Consider the following 17449-nt stretch of genomic DNA (forward strand, 5'->3'; position numbering starts at 1 on the left):
GACCAAATTCATGGCCATTATAAACACATCACAGACTGTGAAGGGCTCTGGTGGCAATTAAAAGGACCCAGTATGCCAGCTGCTGCCACTGCTGAAGTAGCAGTGGCACCAGCTAGGATCCCAAGTACTTTTGAACTGCTGAGTTCCCTTGTCCTGCCATGCCAAACATCCTGTCTGCAGGCCTGGGTCTTCTGTGAGCTCTTGCCCTATGGTGCACATATTTCACCCAGAAAAGATCAGCATTCTCAAATTGGAGGTATTGACCCAAAAGTGTGCTGCAGGGGGTTTGCTAGGTCGCATTAGGAAGGTTGATACTGCCACCATTAATTCTGCGCTACCTTCAGAGCTGGGTAGCCAGAGAATGTCAGCTGTTGGCCAGGTGCCTGCCTATCAGGCTGCACCCCATAAGCAATAATGCAGAAATAAAGGTAGCTGTACTGCAACCCTCCAAATAACCTTGTGGCCCCCTCAGCTCCACTTTGGGTCAGGACCCTATAGTTACAATGCTATGAAATTTCACATTTAAATAGCAGCAAAAATTAAATTTATATTTTTTTAGTCTGATGAAATTAACTGAAATGGACTGTGAGTTTGGTAGGGCCCTGCAAGTGTGTCATACTCCTGAAGCGGGAGGGAAGCTTCCCTTTTCTCTCTTCCAATTTCAAAAAAGCCCACTTGTATAATTCAGATCTCCCCTAAGCAGACCTGACTTATCCCCTGCCACACAGCCAGCTAACCATGGAAAGAGCTCCATCTTGACCTCCCATCAGATACTGAGTGGAAGGAGGTTCTCCCTATCTCCCTTTTCCAGGTGGAAAATCACCCTCCCTTCGTCCTCCTCACCTATGGTTTATGCTCGCTGAAAGGTAATTTTTTTTTATGTCTTTCCTAATTGGTGGGGGAAGATAACTAGTCCCATCTCAGCTGCCAAACATCTGGCCAACACTGGACCCTGTTTCCCTTGGCAGTTGGTGAAGAGAAAGCAGTTCCAATCTTTTTCTTTCTCTTCTCCCTACTGCAACCCTGCACCTCAGCCCAGCATTGCCTAACATATTACCAGGAGCCTTTCAAAGAGAACAGCGCGGTTACATGCTCTCAGGGCTGGAAGGTGCTTAATTCCCCAAGCCTATATATACATGTGACTAGAATAAAATTTCAGTTTCATGGGAAGCTGCATTAGCTTGAATCCTTGTGCTGCCTGACAAAGAAATTTCCAAATCCAGTTTTCAAGGAAACAAGGACTGTTTATGCAAAAATAATTCATATATAAACTTGAGGTATGTCTTCATTATGGGCCAGATCAGTGCTGCTGCAGTCGATCTTCCAGAGTTCGATTTAGTGTGTCTGGTGGGGAAGTACTAAACTGAACTCACAGGCACCCCTGTTGGCGCCACTACTTCTGCTCCTTGTGTGGAATAAGGGAAGTTGACAGAAGTGTTTACTTCCCTTGACCTCCTGCAGTGGAGACCGCATGGAAGCTCTACCAGGAGTTGCATATCTTTACATTTAGTGTAGACCTGGCCCTACAGAAAAACAAAATTGGGACAGGATAAAGTGGTTGGGGGGTTAAAATCTGGGTTTTTTAATTCCTACTTCAGAGTTAAAGAAACAAAATGAGTGACAGACCTGTCAGAATGGGCATTCACAATCCAGCTTTCTCATAGCTGTTAACTATTCCCTTACTATTAAGTTACACACAGATTGTGATTCTCCTTTGCCTACTTATGTCATAGAGTCCTATGTAATGACTACACCTTGGAACAGTCTAGAGAGTGACTACCTCTGTGATAGGATCACAAATGTCTAACATACATAGTCATTGTTGTACTTAGTATTTCTATGAAATTGCAATATTTGTGTGGAATGACTCTATTATCATATTTCTTGGAATCTTTAAGTTAGGGTTTTCTGTCCTAAAATAACATTGTTTTTAATGGGCAATAAAAAATAGAATATTTTTCCTTCGAAAACCATTTCTTTTAGCAAAATTCCTAGTGTGTTCCAAAATAAACAGTTAATGTTCTAAGATGTCTTCTGTAGGTTTTTATCTAATATAATCTATTTAAAGTATTTCTGGAGCACAAGTCACAATAAAACATTATAGCACAGGTCTCTGTCCACTTCTGAATGGTCAGCTGTACTGCAAAAAGCAATTGGCACCTTTGTTGTCTTTCTCAACAGAGAGGTCAAGGAGGATGTAATGGCCATGGCATATGAACTCTGCATATGGTTAAGACATGTTATCAGGGGCCAGTATGATGTTAGCTTCTGGTGTTGGTTGTGGTAACTATTCTGTGGATGAAGAGAGGACTTCACTGTCCAGGGCTATCAGTCTAGCACCTTCCAAAGTTTGAAATTCACTATGATCCAAGCATGAGCTATGTGGCTAAAAGCTGGAAGAATTTATTTATTGGAATGTACTGGGTGCTTCTCACCTAGTATATAATTATTGACACATCACAGAGTTGCCAACAGTCTCTTATTACAGGGATGTGTCCCCCCCACCCCCCACATTTTTTTTTAAATTTCTGTGCAACAAGATTCAGAGTTGCTGAGTGCTGTAAAAAGCAGCAAGAAATACCCCAGTGAATGTCGGTGAGTAGTGATTATTATTATTAACATAAGAGGTTGTTTTTGTAGCACCCCACCCACTCTACCTCTCCTCCCAATAATAAATTTTGGAAGGAGGGATGGAATAGGTGTGCTAGAAAAACAGTTCCTTCGTTTTGAAATACAATGTTGACAACAATACACATGTGACCAGCCTCTGGGAATGGAAGGTCTTGGAGCCCAGAAATTTGATAATCACATAGTGTGGTGGCAGTGGTTCCCAACTGTACTACACAGGAGGGCCACATAAACCTACGCACAATTTTGTGTGGACCAAATCGATGCTACGTATTGTAATACAATATAAAGTCACCTGTACTGAGTTATGTTTTAAGTTCAGCTTCTTTTGTATGATTTAGACACATTGTTTTTTATTTCTGTGTCCAGTATTGTGTATTTACACACTTGTGTGAACTAAAATGATGTAAGCATAATGACAAAATGCTAACAAACTGGTTATTAGCATAGTGTTTGAAGCAGGCCATCAGCCTTAAAAAATGGTGGACCATGTATGGCCCACAGGCTGTAGGCTGGGAACCCCAGTGGAAGCCTAGGGCCTGGTCCAATGCCTGTTTAAGTCAATAGGATTTTTCCTCTGACTTTAGTGCCTTGTAGACTGGACCCATCACATTGCTCACTCCCCAGGTCTGACCCTGCACTCACTCAGGCCTCTGTTCTGCTACGTCTGGGTGTTCTACCACACCTCTTGTAAGGATCTCAGTCCTCCAGCTGAGCCATTGACAATCCACCCCTTCCATTAAAACAAATTAGCACAAATGAATTGTTCCATGGATAGGCGAAGGCTCTCTTTCTTCAGAGGCCTTCTTTCAAGCTGTGGCCCCAGACAACCTTCCAAAATAATGTGGAAAAGAGTCTCAACAAAGGTGGCTCAGCATCAGGCCCCCATCATCCTTCTTCCAGGTCTGTTCTCCCCTCTGGTTTGCCACCAGCTGTGCTGCATTTTCTCTTTTAAAGCTCCTTCCTCCCACTCTGCAATCTCTTACAGGTTTGGTGCAGTGGAACCCACTAAAACCACAATAACTCATTCACTTGGTGTTGTCCAGTATAGGGTTTGTATACCACATCACAGATCTTAGACCTTTTGAAGTATCCATATGTGCAATCTTATGACATCTTTAACATTCCTATGGCACAGTAATCACTGCACCAGAGTTCAAGAAACTTGAACATTTGTACATTGAACTTCCCTCGTTCCTCGAGGTAGTCTCTGCTTCAAGTTAGGGGTGAGGCACATTGGTAGAGTAGCAGGGAGGAAAGTTTATGCTGTCACTGCTCTTTCTGTAACCATATTATGGTTAAAGAGAGGTCTTTGTTTCCCTAGGTTGCGTATTTGGTATTTTCCACAAGTAGAGTATCACACTCTTTAATTTTATTGTTTCAATAACATCATAATTTAAAAAATATAGACATAAATCAGAAAGAGGAGAAATACAAAAAATCACTCTAAGGGCTTCTTGTTACAGGTCTAGGACTGACTGCTCTTGGATTCTCAGCACTCCTAAAATTCCTACTGCACCTGTTCTGCAAGGATTGTATAAGCACTTCTGCCAGAAAATCACTGGTGTGTATAGTACCTTTCATCCAAAGATCTCAAGGCACTTAATAAACTTTACCAACTGTGTATTTATAAAGAGATTTTCACTCACCACTGAAATTCAGCCATCTTTGGGGTGGAAGGCAGTATTTTAAACAGGGCATAGCAATGCTACTAAATTGCTTTAGGCATAAAGTGGAGAAGCATAGAATTACAGGACTGCAAGGGGCCTTGAGAGGTCACCTAATGCAGCCCTCTGCACTGATGGCACGACTAAGCACTGCCTAAACCATCCCTGAAAGGTATTTGTCTAAACTGATCTTAAAAATCTCCAATGATAGAGAGTCTACAACCTTCCTAGAAAATTTATTCCAGTACTTAACTACCTTGACAGTTAAGAAGTTTTTCTGATGTCCAACCTAAACCTCCCTGGCTGCAGTTTAAGCCCATTGCTCCTAGTACTATCTTCAGAGGTTATTTTTTCTCTGTGCTCCACATAATAATACTTGAAAATGGTTATCACGTCTCCTTCTCTGTCTTCTCTTCTCCAAATTAAACAAGCCCATCATTTTCAATCTTCCTACATAAGCCAAGTTTTCTAGACCTTCAATAATATTTATTGCTCTTCTCTGGACGTCTACCAAATCTTTCTTGAAATGGAGCATCCGGAACTGGACTCAATACTCTAGCTGCAGCCTAACTAGTGCAGAGTAGAGCAGAAGAGTTATTTCTCATGTCTTGCTTACAATTCTGCTGATAATACATCCCTGAGTCATGTTTGCTTTCTTTGCAACAATGTTATACCATTGACTCATATTTAGCTTGTGGTCCACTATGACCCCCAGATCCCTTTCTGCAGTGCTCCTTCCTAGACAATCATTTCCCATTCTGGTTGTGTGCAACTGATTGTTCCTTCTTGAGTGGCATTTTTCCTTATTGAACGTCATCTTGTTTATGTCAGACCTTTTCTCCAGTTTATCCACGTCATTTTGAATTTTAATCCAAAGCACTTGCAATGCCCCCAGCTTGTTATTGTCTACAAACTTTATAAGTTTACTCTCTGTGCCATTGTCTAAATCACTGATGAAAATATTGAACAGAAATACTATGCAGTACTGAACAGAATGCTGTCTTCCAAGTGAAACTAAAGTGGAGAATACCGTCTTCCAAGTGAAACTAAAAGGGAATTTTAGACAGGCAGAATTTCATTACTCATCTAGAATTTAGTTGGGATAACAAGATTAATGATACCCCTGCTCTTCAGAAAAAAGTATCATCGGAAACTTAATTGCAGTAAATAGTCAGGGCCCTAGTTTTAATACAGACCTGAAAGATGGAACCTTCTGGAGCAGTCTGCCAGGAATTAACTCAATATTGATTCACAAGAAAGAGGGCCACCAACTGGAATACCAACATCACTTTGTGTGGCACTAGATTTTCCTGGGAGACTGTAACTCCATCCCCCAACTAGTACAAAGAAAGTGGGAGCATCATGAAAGATACATTTACAGGTTCACTGAGAACAAGATTTTTCTCATTTTGTACCAGTTTCCATAAGTGATATCAGAGTGATTTACACAAATCCTGGGAATAGGATTAATCAATCTTCTGCTGGCAAATAAAACTTATAAGCCGCATCTACACGTGCCGGCTACTTCGAAGTAGCCACGCCAACTTCGAAATAGCGCCTGCCACGTCTACACGTGGCAGGCGCTATTTTGAAGTTGAAATTGACATAAGGCGGCGAGACATCGAAGTCGCTATCCCCATCAGGGGATGGGAATAGCGCCCTACTTCGACATTGAACGTCGAAGTAGGGCATGTGTAGCCGATCCGCGTCCCGCAACATCGAAAGAGCAGGGTCCGCCATGGTGGCCATCAGCTGAGGGGTTGAGAGACGCTCTCTCCAGCCCCTGAGCTCTATGGTCGCCGCATGCAGCGGCCCCTTAAAGCTCCCCACCCCCCTGCGTTCCTGTGCAGGAAGCTGAGAGCACATGCAGGCAGCAGCACTGCCACGTGGCCAGCCTGCAAGCATCTCTGCAGCTCCAGGCCACCACCCCTGCAGTGATGGCCTCCCACCAGCCCCCCAAGCGACCCCAGGGCAACCCCCTCAAGGGGAGCCAGGGCTCCCAGCCTGGCAGCCAGCCCGGGAAAAGGCAGCAGGGCCCCTCCTGGATGGAGGCCGAGCTTCGGGACCTGCTGGGGCTCTGGAGCGAGGAAGAGGTGCTCCAGGTAATGGGGAGCAAGAGGCGGAACGCGGATGCGTTCACTCAGCTGGCCGAGGGCCTGGCTGCCCGGGGTCACCCTGCCCACACTCCTGATCATGTCAGGAGTAAGGTGAAGGAGCTGCGGCAGGGTTACTCCTGGGCCCGGGATGCGGCCAGCCGATCTGGGGCCGCCCCCACCACTTGCCCCTTTTACAGGGAGCGCAGGTCCATCCTGGGCCCCGGTACATCTCCTCCCCGCCGGTCACTCTTGACACCTTGGCCAACGAGCCCCAGCAGGCTCCGGAGGCAGAGTCTGCCCCGGAGGCAAGCTCCGCACCCCAGGGGCCTCCCCAGGAGCCCACCCCTGGGATGCCAGAGGAGGAGGAGGGGGAATCCTCCTCCAGCGATGGGGGGCTCCACATTGCGCTGCCATCCCGGAGCTCCAGCAGGGCGTCTGCCCAGAGGGTGTCCCCCGACTGTGGGAGCAGACCATCAGGTATGTACCCCCCTGGTGCACACCCCCCGGGGTTAAGGGGCGGGGACAACAGACATGACCAGGGCCCTCCACATGCCCAGATGACCATGGCCCCAAGGACAGCAGTGGCATGTCCCTCAGAAGAGTGCATCAGCCCCTGCCCCCCAGCAAGACAGTGCCATGCCCCATCCCTGGGGATGGGGGGAGCGGAACCTAGGGTCCCCCAGGGTGGGGTGGGACACCCATCAGCAGCAGCAGCATCTCCCGGGGACGGGGATGGGGACCCAGCAGCAGAGGGGTGGGGGGACAAGGGCCACAGCTTGGGGCCCACACTAACGGCTGTCTCCACTCTTCTTCCCCCCTGTGTTCCGCAGCTGCACCATCAGAGGGCCTGGAGAGCGCTGGCGAGGTGTCAGTGGTCCCGGAGAGCCCACTGGGGCCATCCCCTCGGCGGAGCACCAACCAGCCCCAGGACGAGGCCGCCAGAGGAGGAGCCACCACCAGAGGACAGCAATGGACCCCCAGCTGCTTGCGACCCTCCGGTGTCAGCTGGAGGTGTTGGAGTGGCACTTGCGGGTGGAGGAGTGGTGGCTGGAGCTCCAGGAGCGAGCGCTGGCCTGGCGCCAGGAGGCATGGGGGGCCTTCATGCGCACCTTCGACCGCATAGTGGACAACCTGGCCCCCCCATGCCGTGCCACCCGCCGCTCTGCCCGCCCTGCCCGCTCCACCCGCCGCTCCAACCACCATCCCACCACCGTCTGCCAGCCTGGGGCCTCCCGCCGAGGGGGACCTGGGGCCTGCTGACACCCGCCAGCCATACCTGCTGGTTCGCCCGGCCCCCAGCCAGCCTTGGCCAGGGCTCAGGCCGAGGTGAGGGTCGCGCCCGCCAACCCCGGGCGCTGGACAGTAGAGGGGTGCAGGGCCCAGGATGTGGCCCACCCCCCTTTGTACATATCCCCCATCATACCTATTTGTTGTATATAGTTTGTGTTACATCCCTGCTCTGTTATATGGTACCTGCCCCCCATGTAAATAGTTCCCCCTTTTGTTCTGCTATATATATATATATATATTTATTTGTATTATTAATAATAAGAAAAATCACTGGTTTTGGTTTCAAAAACAACAGGTCTATTTTTATTTGCAAGAAAAGTGTGGGGAGGGTGTGCTCTTGGGTACTCTGTGGTGTGGGCGTGGGGGCAGGAAGTGTTGTGGAGGATGGAGGGGTGCAGTGAGGGGACTGCCAGTGTTCACCCCGCGGCCTGGTCGAAATGGGCCCGCAGGGCCTCCCGGACCCGGATCCCCTCGGGGTCCACCTGGCGACTGGAGGCAGCGGGTGGCTGCATGTCAGCCCTGCCAGCATCCACAGCCCAGCCCTGAAAGAATGCCTCCCCCTTGCTCTTGACCAGGTTGTGGAGTGCGCTGCACGTGCCCACAATCTGGGGGATGTTGGTGGGGCCTGCATCAAGGTGGGTGAGGAGACACCTCCAGCGCCCTTTGAGGTGGCCAAAAGTGCGCTCAACCACCTGGCGTGCATGGTTCAAGCGCGTGTTCAACCGCTCCTCGCTGGCTGACAGATGGCCTGTGTAAGGGTGCATGAGCCAGGGCCGGAGGGGGTACGCCGCGTCTGCAACTACACAGAGGGGCATGGTGGTGTCCCCCACAGGGATCTCCCGCTGGGGGATGTAGGTCCCCGCCTCCAGCCGGCGACACAGACCCGAATTCCCGGGCGTCGTGGGTGCTGCCAGGCCACCCGACATAAATGTCCAGGAAGCAGCCCCGGCTGTCCACCAAGGCCTGGAGGACCACAGAATGGTAGCCCTTCCTGTTCAGAAAGCATCCTCCGCTGTGCTCTGGAGCACGGATGGGGATATGGGTCCCATCCAGAGCCCCGAAGCAATTTGGGAAGCCCAGGCTGGCAAACCCCGCAATGGCAGCATCCGGGTCCCCAAGCCGCACGAGCCTGTGAAGGAGCAGGGCATTGATGGTGCGGACGACCTGCAGGGGAAGGACATGGGAGAGCACCAGTGAGGGGTGTGCAGGGTGTGTCTGGCCCTCCCCCGCCCAGGACTCCCTCCCCACAAGGCTGCCCTCCCCCCCGCAGGGCTGCCCTCCACCCCAGGGCTCCCCTCCCTCCTCGTGGGTCCTCTTACCTCCATGAGGACAGCCGCGACAGTGGCCTTGCCCACACCAAACTGCTGCCCCACGGATCGGTAGCTGTCTGGAGTGGCCAGCTTCCAGACAGCGATGCCGACCCGTTTCTCCACAGTGAGGGCACGCCGCATGAAGGTGTCCTGGTGCCTCAGTGCAGGGGTGAGCCACTGGCAGAGCTCCAGGAATGTCTGCCGGCTCATGCAAAAGTTCTGGAGCCAGCACTCATTGTCCCACTCACCGAGCACCAGCCGCTCCCACCAGTCAGTGCTCGTGGGGTAGCTCCACAGCTGGCGGCATGTGCGGCGGGGGGGGCGGGGGGGCGGAGGACAGCAGGGTCTGGGGCTGCTTCCTCCTCCCCTGGGGGCAGCTCCTCTTCTTCTTCTGTGAATAAAAGGTGATCAGCTGCCTCCTGCATGGCATCGAGCAGGGCGAGCACTGCTCCTGCAGGGGAGGCTGTGTGGACCTCTGCCTGCTGCTGCTGCTGCTGCTGCTGCTGGGGGTCCATGGTGCTTCATGGGGTGTGTGTGCTTGTGGCTTTGCAGACCGTGTGCTGTGCAGGCTGAGTGTGTCTGGGAGGGGCCCTTTAAGGGAGCGGCTAGCTGTTGCTCCGGAAGTGCTAGTCCGCCCTGTGACCCTGTCTGCAGCTGTTCCTGGCACCCTTATTTCGATGTGGGCCGCTTTGGAGTTTAGACGCTCCCCTGCAGCACCTACTTCGACGTGGTGCTGCCCAACGTCGACGGCACCAGCCCTGGAGGATGTGTAGACGTTATTCATCGAAATAGCTTATTTCGATGTCGCTACATAGAAATAAGCTATTTCGATGTAGCATTCACGTGTAGACGTAGCTATACATTGGTTTTGATGTGGGAGACAAAACGGATGGCAATTTTTTTCAGTTTACACACACACACACACACACACACACACACACACACACACACTGGAGGAACGGATAGGCTGATGTAATATGTTACAGGTCATCCCACTGGGCTTATCTGCAGAAGATATGACTTTGTTATAGTCTCCAGTTCAATAGTCTTGCTATGTTAGCTTGTGTTGTAGCGGCTCGTGTTTTTTTTTAACTCAGTCCCTGGTGTGTCCCTGCTGGCAGTTGTCACACTGACCCAGCAGTGGCGCCTTTCATGCATGCTCAGAGAAAGGTGTCTATTTCGTAATTGTGATGGGATTTCACAGGTGCAGTAGAGAGCAGGATTTGGCTTACTTCAACATATTCACTGGACTAGATTCAGATCTCAGCTGTACCAATGTAAATTTGGAGAATCTCCACTGAAACCTACTAAGTTATTTCAAATTTACAACAAAGTAAATGAAAACAAAAACTGGCCTAATAATACTTAGTTAGTCCTGCTCGCTGAATGATCATCAGTGCTACAAGAAGTTATTCTAAACATCTTTCATCCCAAAAGACTAATTAAAGGAACAATGCTTTAGCAATTGCCTGTCGTTACAGTCAGAAACGTAATTTCCGACTTGGGATACACAGATGAATATGACCGTTGATGCTCTCTGGTTATCAGTTTCCATTAATTCACATCCTGGATCTGATTGAAAAAGGTGCTGAATATGTGCAGTGGTAATGTTTGCAGGGACTAGCCTCCTATGGAGGTTTGAGGTCAGTACTCCTGTCTGAAATGAGGATGCCTCTGGTCTTTTAAACAGCTATCTTTATGCCCATTCATCTATGAGGAGCACATGTGTTAATTTGTGCTCAGATATACTTAGGCACATGCAACTCAGCTTCCATACTCATTTGGGTCTCAGTCCTACAAGGTTTGGAGCAGTCTGGCCCTGGTCCAGAGAAGGGATCATTTATCCCCACTGGATTTAAAGGGGCTACTTAGGTATTTAAAATTAAGCGCATGCTGGATCAGACTCTAAGTGCTTAGCACTTTGCAGGATTGAATTCATTCTCCTTTACACCTGCAAGGAATCTTTGGCTACACAGGAGAAGATTCTCACCTCACACCAGATTTATACTTATGTAACTATTGATTTCAATAGAATTATACCTGATGTAGCCTGGTTGAATGGAGAATCAATCTCTTAGTACATTTGAACCTAAAATTAAGTGCACCATTGTTAATGCACCATAAAAGCAACTGAAGTCCAGAACTTATTGTTCAAATCTGCATTAACTTTTATTTATTTAGAGCGTGTGGATCTGTTTCTTCAACTGTAGCTTTTCAATGGACTTTGTATGCGTCTGTACAATGCTTGGCACAGTGAGTCTCTGAGCTGGACAGTTTGCTACTATACAGCAATATGTATGTTAACTACTATTACTTCAGTTCTCTTAGTGTAAATCAGCTGCAGCAACCTGTGACTTGATGTGGTTTCCATTATATATGGGGTTTACAGTTTGGTTCAATGCCTCTCAGCAACCCCCCTATACATATTGTTCCAGCACTCTATGCCAATTGTCTTCAACGGCCTTTATATCAGTCATTAACCATTATTTAGCCAAGCCCTACGTACTTAACTTTTAAATGTTTTTTAATAAATTAGTCCTTCCACTACTTTTTGTCACTCTTTGCTCAGTTGCTTGAAGCTTGTCAATATTTTTATTGCAGTGAGGTGTCTAAAACTGAATCCAATGTTCCAGGTGCAGAGCTGTATAGGAAGATTTTTTTTTTCTCCCATTTTACACTCCTCTTACCTCAACATACTCACTTACAACAAGATAATTCTCTTAGGCTATGGCCTTACAGCAAAATTGTTTTGAGATAGCAGCCATTATTCTGAAATAACTTTGTGAGCATCTACACTGAGTGCTTGCTAGTTTGAAATAAATTCAAACTAGCAGGCATGTTATTACAAATTTCATAAACTTCATTGCAGGAGGAATAATGCCTATTTTGAAATAAGCACTGTTAAGGCATGGAATAGTGCTGTTTCGAAATAAGCCATAATGGTGTCCAATGACACTATTTCTAAATATGGACTATGTGTTAGACCATGATATTTAGAAATAGCTGGGTGCTATTTCAAAATGCATTCCTATGTGTAGCTGTGTTATTATGAAATAGAATAGCTATTCCAAAATGGGTTATTTTGAAATAACTCTGCTGTGTAGATGTAGCCTTAGGCTTTGTCTACATCTGCATTCCTCTTTCAAAAGAGGCATGCAAATGAGGTGCAGATTTACATATCTGGTGCCTCATTTGCATATTCTTTTGAATGAAGAAAAGCAGTGTGGATGCAGCTCTTTCGAAAGTAAACTCCATCTTCAAATGAACCCTTCTTCCCCTTTTTTATGGATGTCACTAGATCAGACAGCCAGGCAGGAGGGTGCAGCCCGCATCCTCTTGCAGCCCTGGGGAGGGGGCTGCAGCAGAGCCCACATCCCTCCAGCACCCCAGGTGTAGGTTCACAGGGCTGGGGCTACCATCTGCCAGCAGCCTCTCAGGGCTGGGGGAAGCCCCCTTCAGGGCCAGAGCTAGCTTTCCCCAACAGTCCCATGGGGTAGGGCCAGAGCCAGTTTTCCCCCGCAGCCTAGAAGGTTTGGGGCTGGAGCCGGCTTTTTCCAGCAGCCTCCACAGTGTGGGCCGGAGCTAGCTTCCTGGCAGAAGTTAGAAGAGCAGTCCAGTGGTGAGGGGGCGGGGGAGAGGCATGGCTTGGGAGAGGTGGCAGGGAACCTTCCCTGGTCCAGCAAATTCTCTTGTCCAGGACCAGTCAGGTTCCAGCCATGCCAAACCACGGAGGTGGAACTTGTAGTGGCATTAACCTGGTTTAATGAAGCACAGTAGTCTCAGTCTGCTGCAGCAAAGGTTAAATCACTCTATTGGGCTCTGCTAACCCTACCCTGTCCCCCTTGCAGGAAATGCAGCTGTGAAGCAGGAAGAGCAGGGCTTTGCAGCTCAGTTGGAATCAGGCCAGGCCCCATATGTCCTTTCTAGAAAGCAGAACTGCCAGCTGAAACCATGACTCTCTGTGATGGGTGATGACTCTCTAGAGCTGGCCTGGAGAGAAGGCAAACTGCTGCCCTGGGAGACTGACAAACTGAAGAGGGAATGGAGAGCAGGCCACCTGGCAAGGAAACTGGGACCCAGACCAATGAGGTTGTGAAGCAGCCCCACCAGATGCCTGGAGGAGGTAGGCCAGGGAAATGATGTACTGGTCCTTGTTGTGTTGCCAGGCGGTAAGGCAGTGACCCCATTTTTCCCTGTCAGCCTTCTGATGGGCTCACCTGTTGCTTCCAGCACCTGGGCTGGGACTTGGTGGAGCAGGCTAGGCATATGGCCCCCTATCACTTGTCCCACACTTGGAACTGGGTGAGCACTAACCCTTAGGCGAGAAGGCCTAATCTACTGACTGACTGCTTGGCCCTCTTTCAGGAGCAGTCACCTAGTCACAAGTTAGGATTCCTGACAGGGTAATCTGATGTGAGTGTTGATTCCCTAAAGCTGCAGGAGTGAGTGCCCCGGCCCTGACAAACAGGAAACTTTACACCTGGGAATTAAAAAAGTTGTGTCAGTTCAGCAATGGGTATTCCATGAACTTATTTTTTCAGGTTTACCTCGCAACTTCATTGTTGGTTTAATCCCTTACAGTGCTTGTCATTTTCCTAACCCACATTCAGGAAAGCCCATTGGAAGGAGGCATGAGAGTCTGAATGAGGGACCCAATTATCTGTTCTATCAAGAGGCTTTCATTCCTGAAGAGTGGAATAACTGCCACTGATGTCAGTGGGAGTTATTTGGATCCTGTGAGAGGAGAAGTAGGCTCCCCAAATGGCCTATAGAAAAGTGGCGCCCCCTATGATCAACAACTCTTAGACCTAAGGACTGCTTCAAAATCATGAAATCTATATCCAGGTTAAGTCTTTTTTCCCATAGATGGAATTCCATGAGAACGGATCACAGTGTTCAGAGGTGCCCAGCGCTAGCCCTGCCCTCACACAGAGATTTGGGGAGAAGAGGTTGTATGTGAGAACACTGGAAGGAGAGTGCAAATGGAAGTGCAGGGGGTGGGTCATTGTTCTGACCATTTCCCAAGAGACAGGCTCATAGGAGTCCCGTGGAAGAAGGAAAAGTGCAAAAAAGTGTGGGAGGGTGTCACATGGGATTAGTTCTCTGGCCTTCTCTCACCCTCACATTTGAGGATGGTTGTCAGCATTGCCAGTCACAGCAGGGTAGGAAATGCTTTTAAGGTCAGAGTGAGACCTGGGCTAAATTGGTAATTGCATTGAAGTCAATGGAAATATTCTAATGATGAATTTATCCTTATGGCAATAACAGCAAGCTTTTAGGTCCAGAGATCCTATTGAAGCAAAAGTTCTTTTGAATGTTTGGAGGGTCAGAAGAGGAGGGTTTCTCATGGCTGTCAAAAGGCTAAGTTGTTGGTAACTGTAAGGTAGCTAGTAACTATAAGCAGGTGGACTCTGTACAGTTTTCAGGGTGGGAAATAGGTATGCAAAGGAAGAATTTGTGGTTCAATATAATAAACACAGAAGAATAAGATCTCAGGCATGAGAACAACTGAAACATTCTCTTAGATTTGTCCTACCTTTAATTTTATCATTCATCTTTACAGGTTCTTTCTCTCCCCAGCTTCTTCATTCCTTTCTCCTTCTCTAACACAGAGGCACCTATCTCTGTCTGACTGAGGGCCATTGCGCCAACTTACTCAGAGACTGAAGACTTCATCTTGCAAATGGCAGCCTCCCTTCCCCTCACAGGTATTTGTATTTTGCCTTTTAAATTTTCCACCAGCTTGATTAGAAACCTTTATTGGTCTCTACTGATTTCCAGTTTGAACTGAAGAATCAATAACTCAGTCCAGTCATAGCCCCACAAACCAGAAGCTCAAATGGTTTGTTACTCAGTTTTTAAGTGAAAGAACCAGCTGAAACATTCAGCTACAAGTTCTAGTACACATGTAGCCTATGGAAGGTGTAGTGTATGGAGTCTACAAATGATAGCATGAAGTACTCCAGCTTGAGCCAAGCAGAAGTCTTTGCCCACTTCTCAAAACACCCAGGGTGGCAACATTTTGTCTATTTCTTGAGTGATATCCCTCTCTGGACAACGGCGTGGTTCTAATGTCAGCATGAAGTGGGGGCTGGATCAGCCTCTTGAATTCCCATTTCCCATGGTGATGGCCCAGGAAAGATTATAAACAATCTGACATCAAAGCGCTGAGGGTTCACCAAGATATAGTTCCCCATACTCATCACAATTTCACCTTTCTGAACTCTTCAGGTGAAAACTGAAACAAAACAAGATTGCAACGTTTTCCTGAGAATTTCGGTAGTCATTTAGTAACGAGATCTATCTAGTAACTGGGGTCTGACCTCCTGTAGCCTGACCTATCTGTATCTTTTTCTCACTTTGTTTATAGTGCACCACAAAACTAAAATAAAAATTTAATTCTGCAGAAATTAAAATAAATGTATTTTGTTTGGATTAATTACATTGTTCAGGGAACAGAGAGGAAGCCGTGCTAGTCTATACGCTATCAAAACAAAAAGCAGTCAAGTAGCACTTTAAAGGCCAGCAAAATAGTTTATTAGGTGAGCTTTCGTGGGACAGACCCACTTCTTCAGACCATAGCCAGACCAGAACAGACTCAATATTTAAGGCACAGAGAACCAAACAGTAATCAAGGAGGACAAATCAGAAAAAATGATCAAGGTGAGCAAATCTTGACCTTCCCCCCGCCCCGCCACCCCTCCACTCTCTGATTTGCTCACCTTGATCATTTTTTCTGATTTGTCCTCCTTGATTACTGTTTAGTTCTCTGTTCCTTAAATATTGAGTCTGTTCTGGTCTGGCTATGGTCTGGAGAAGTGGGTTTGTCGCACGAAAGCTCATCACCTAATAAATTATTTTGCTGGTCTTCAAAGTGCTACTTGACTGCTTTTTGTTTTGATTCTTCAGGGAAGTGAGCTTTTGTAGTATTGATCAGGCCTTAGAAGCCTGAATCTCATGGAGAGGCAGTGGAACAAAGGTTTCTAAATTCCTAAGTCAATTTTGAAAATGGGACTCAGGCTCCAAGATTGCTTAGGTACTTTTGGAAAATTTAGGCTCTCTAGTAAGCCCTACAACATGGGATATCAGTCTGCAGGCTGGTGGGAAGGGTTGCAGTGTTCCAAGGAGGATTACAAATGGGTCATAGCCTTCCTCCCTTTCTTTCTGACTAGTTTGAAAAAGTTTCCTGAAACTGTTGGAGGGAGAATCTCAAAAATATATTCTCTCGTAATACAAGGTCATGATCTGGGAAAGGTTGAGAATACCACCCTGCAAATGCTCCTCTTAACCAAGTCACAAGACCAAAGTTCCTTTGGAGCACGGTGATGCATCTTAGCTCTCCCAGGGAATCTGTTTCTATATCTCCCCTTAAGACAGAGTGGAGTCCCCTCCGCGACCAGCAATTTCTGATGACTGGTGCTGAGGGAACAAGTTCATGGCTCTATCTTCTTATCCAGTTCCATTGCAGAGGCTAGCATCCTTAGTGGTAGTAGAACCTTAAGAGCAAAAACTCCCATTGTACCTGGGCCCTGTGTAAAAACTCAGGGAACAAAGGGAAGAGGCTGCTTTGCACTCTCACCCCCTAGAACAAGAGCTAGGTACAAGCTGCCTTCTACAGCCAATAGCTCTGCAGTCACCTTGTACTGCTCTCTTCTCTCTAGAGATTCTTTTCCCATCAAACTCCCTTTCACATCCTCATGTGCATATAACAATTACTCAGTTTTACTCTGTTCAATCATTTGTTACACCAATAACCAACTCTGGACATCTCTTGTCTTGCCTGCACTCTGTGCAGCACTTTATGGGCCCTAATGAGCACTTTCCAACCAAGGCGATGGCAGATTCTGGTTGTGACAGTTAATGATTGTTATATGTTTGCAGTACTATAGCCCTACTGGTCATGATGAAAAGCTGAAGAGCTTGAAAAATTGTCTGTTTCATCAGCAGAAATTGATCCAATTAAGAATATTACTTCACCCACCTTTCTCTCTACTAATTAATTCAAAAAACATATTAACTCTTCTTTGCAATCAGGAGTGATCAGAACACCTTTTCTGTCAACACTGGGATTTTTCATTTGAGGACTTTCGTCTTCCCTTGGCAGTTCAGAGAGTTAAATGGAAACAAACCCATTTTGCTATTTTCATGCAGATTTAGACTTATCGCTTTGCTATTAATAGGACATACAAAATAATCTCCAAGATCAATTTTTTTGTTTGAAATTATATCATTTTAATGCATTTGAGTCCAGATGGCCTCAGAGAACCTGCATAGAGTCATTACTACTAATATGCTTCTGCAGAAAAAGACTCTTTCATGCTATCTTGGGAGAGGGAATGGGGAACATGATTTGATTTAGTTTTGCTTGTTTGGAAGGACACAGGGTTACAGTAGGTCTTGCTTAATTACTCTGGATTTTATGAAAACACGGCATAAGGATATTATTCTTTGGGACATC

The sequence above is a fragment of the Carettochelys insculpta genome, chromosome 1, assembly GCF_033958435.1.
Source record: "Carettochelys insculpta isolate YL-2023 chromosome 1, ASM3395843v1, whole genome shotgun sequence".
In the NCBI taxonomy this organism is placed as follows: Eukaryota; Metazoa; Chordata; order Testudines; family Carettochelyidae; genus Carettochelys; species Carettochelys insculpta.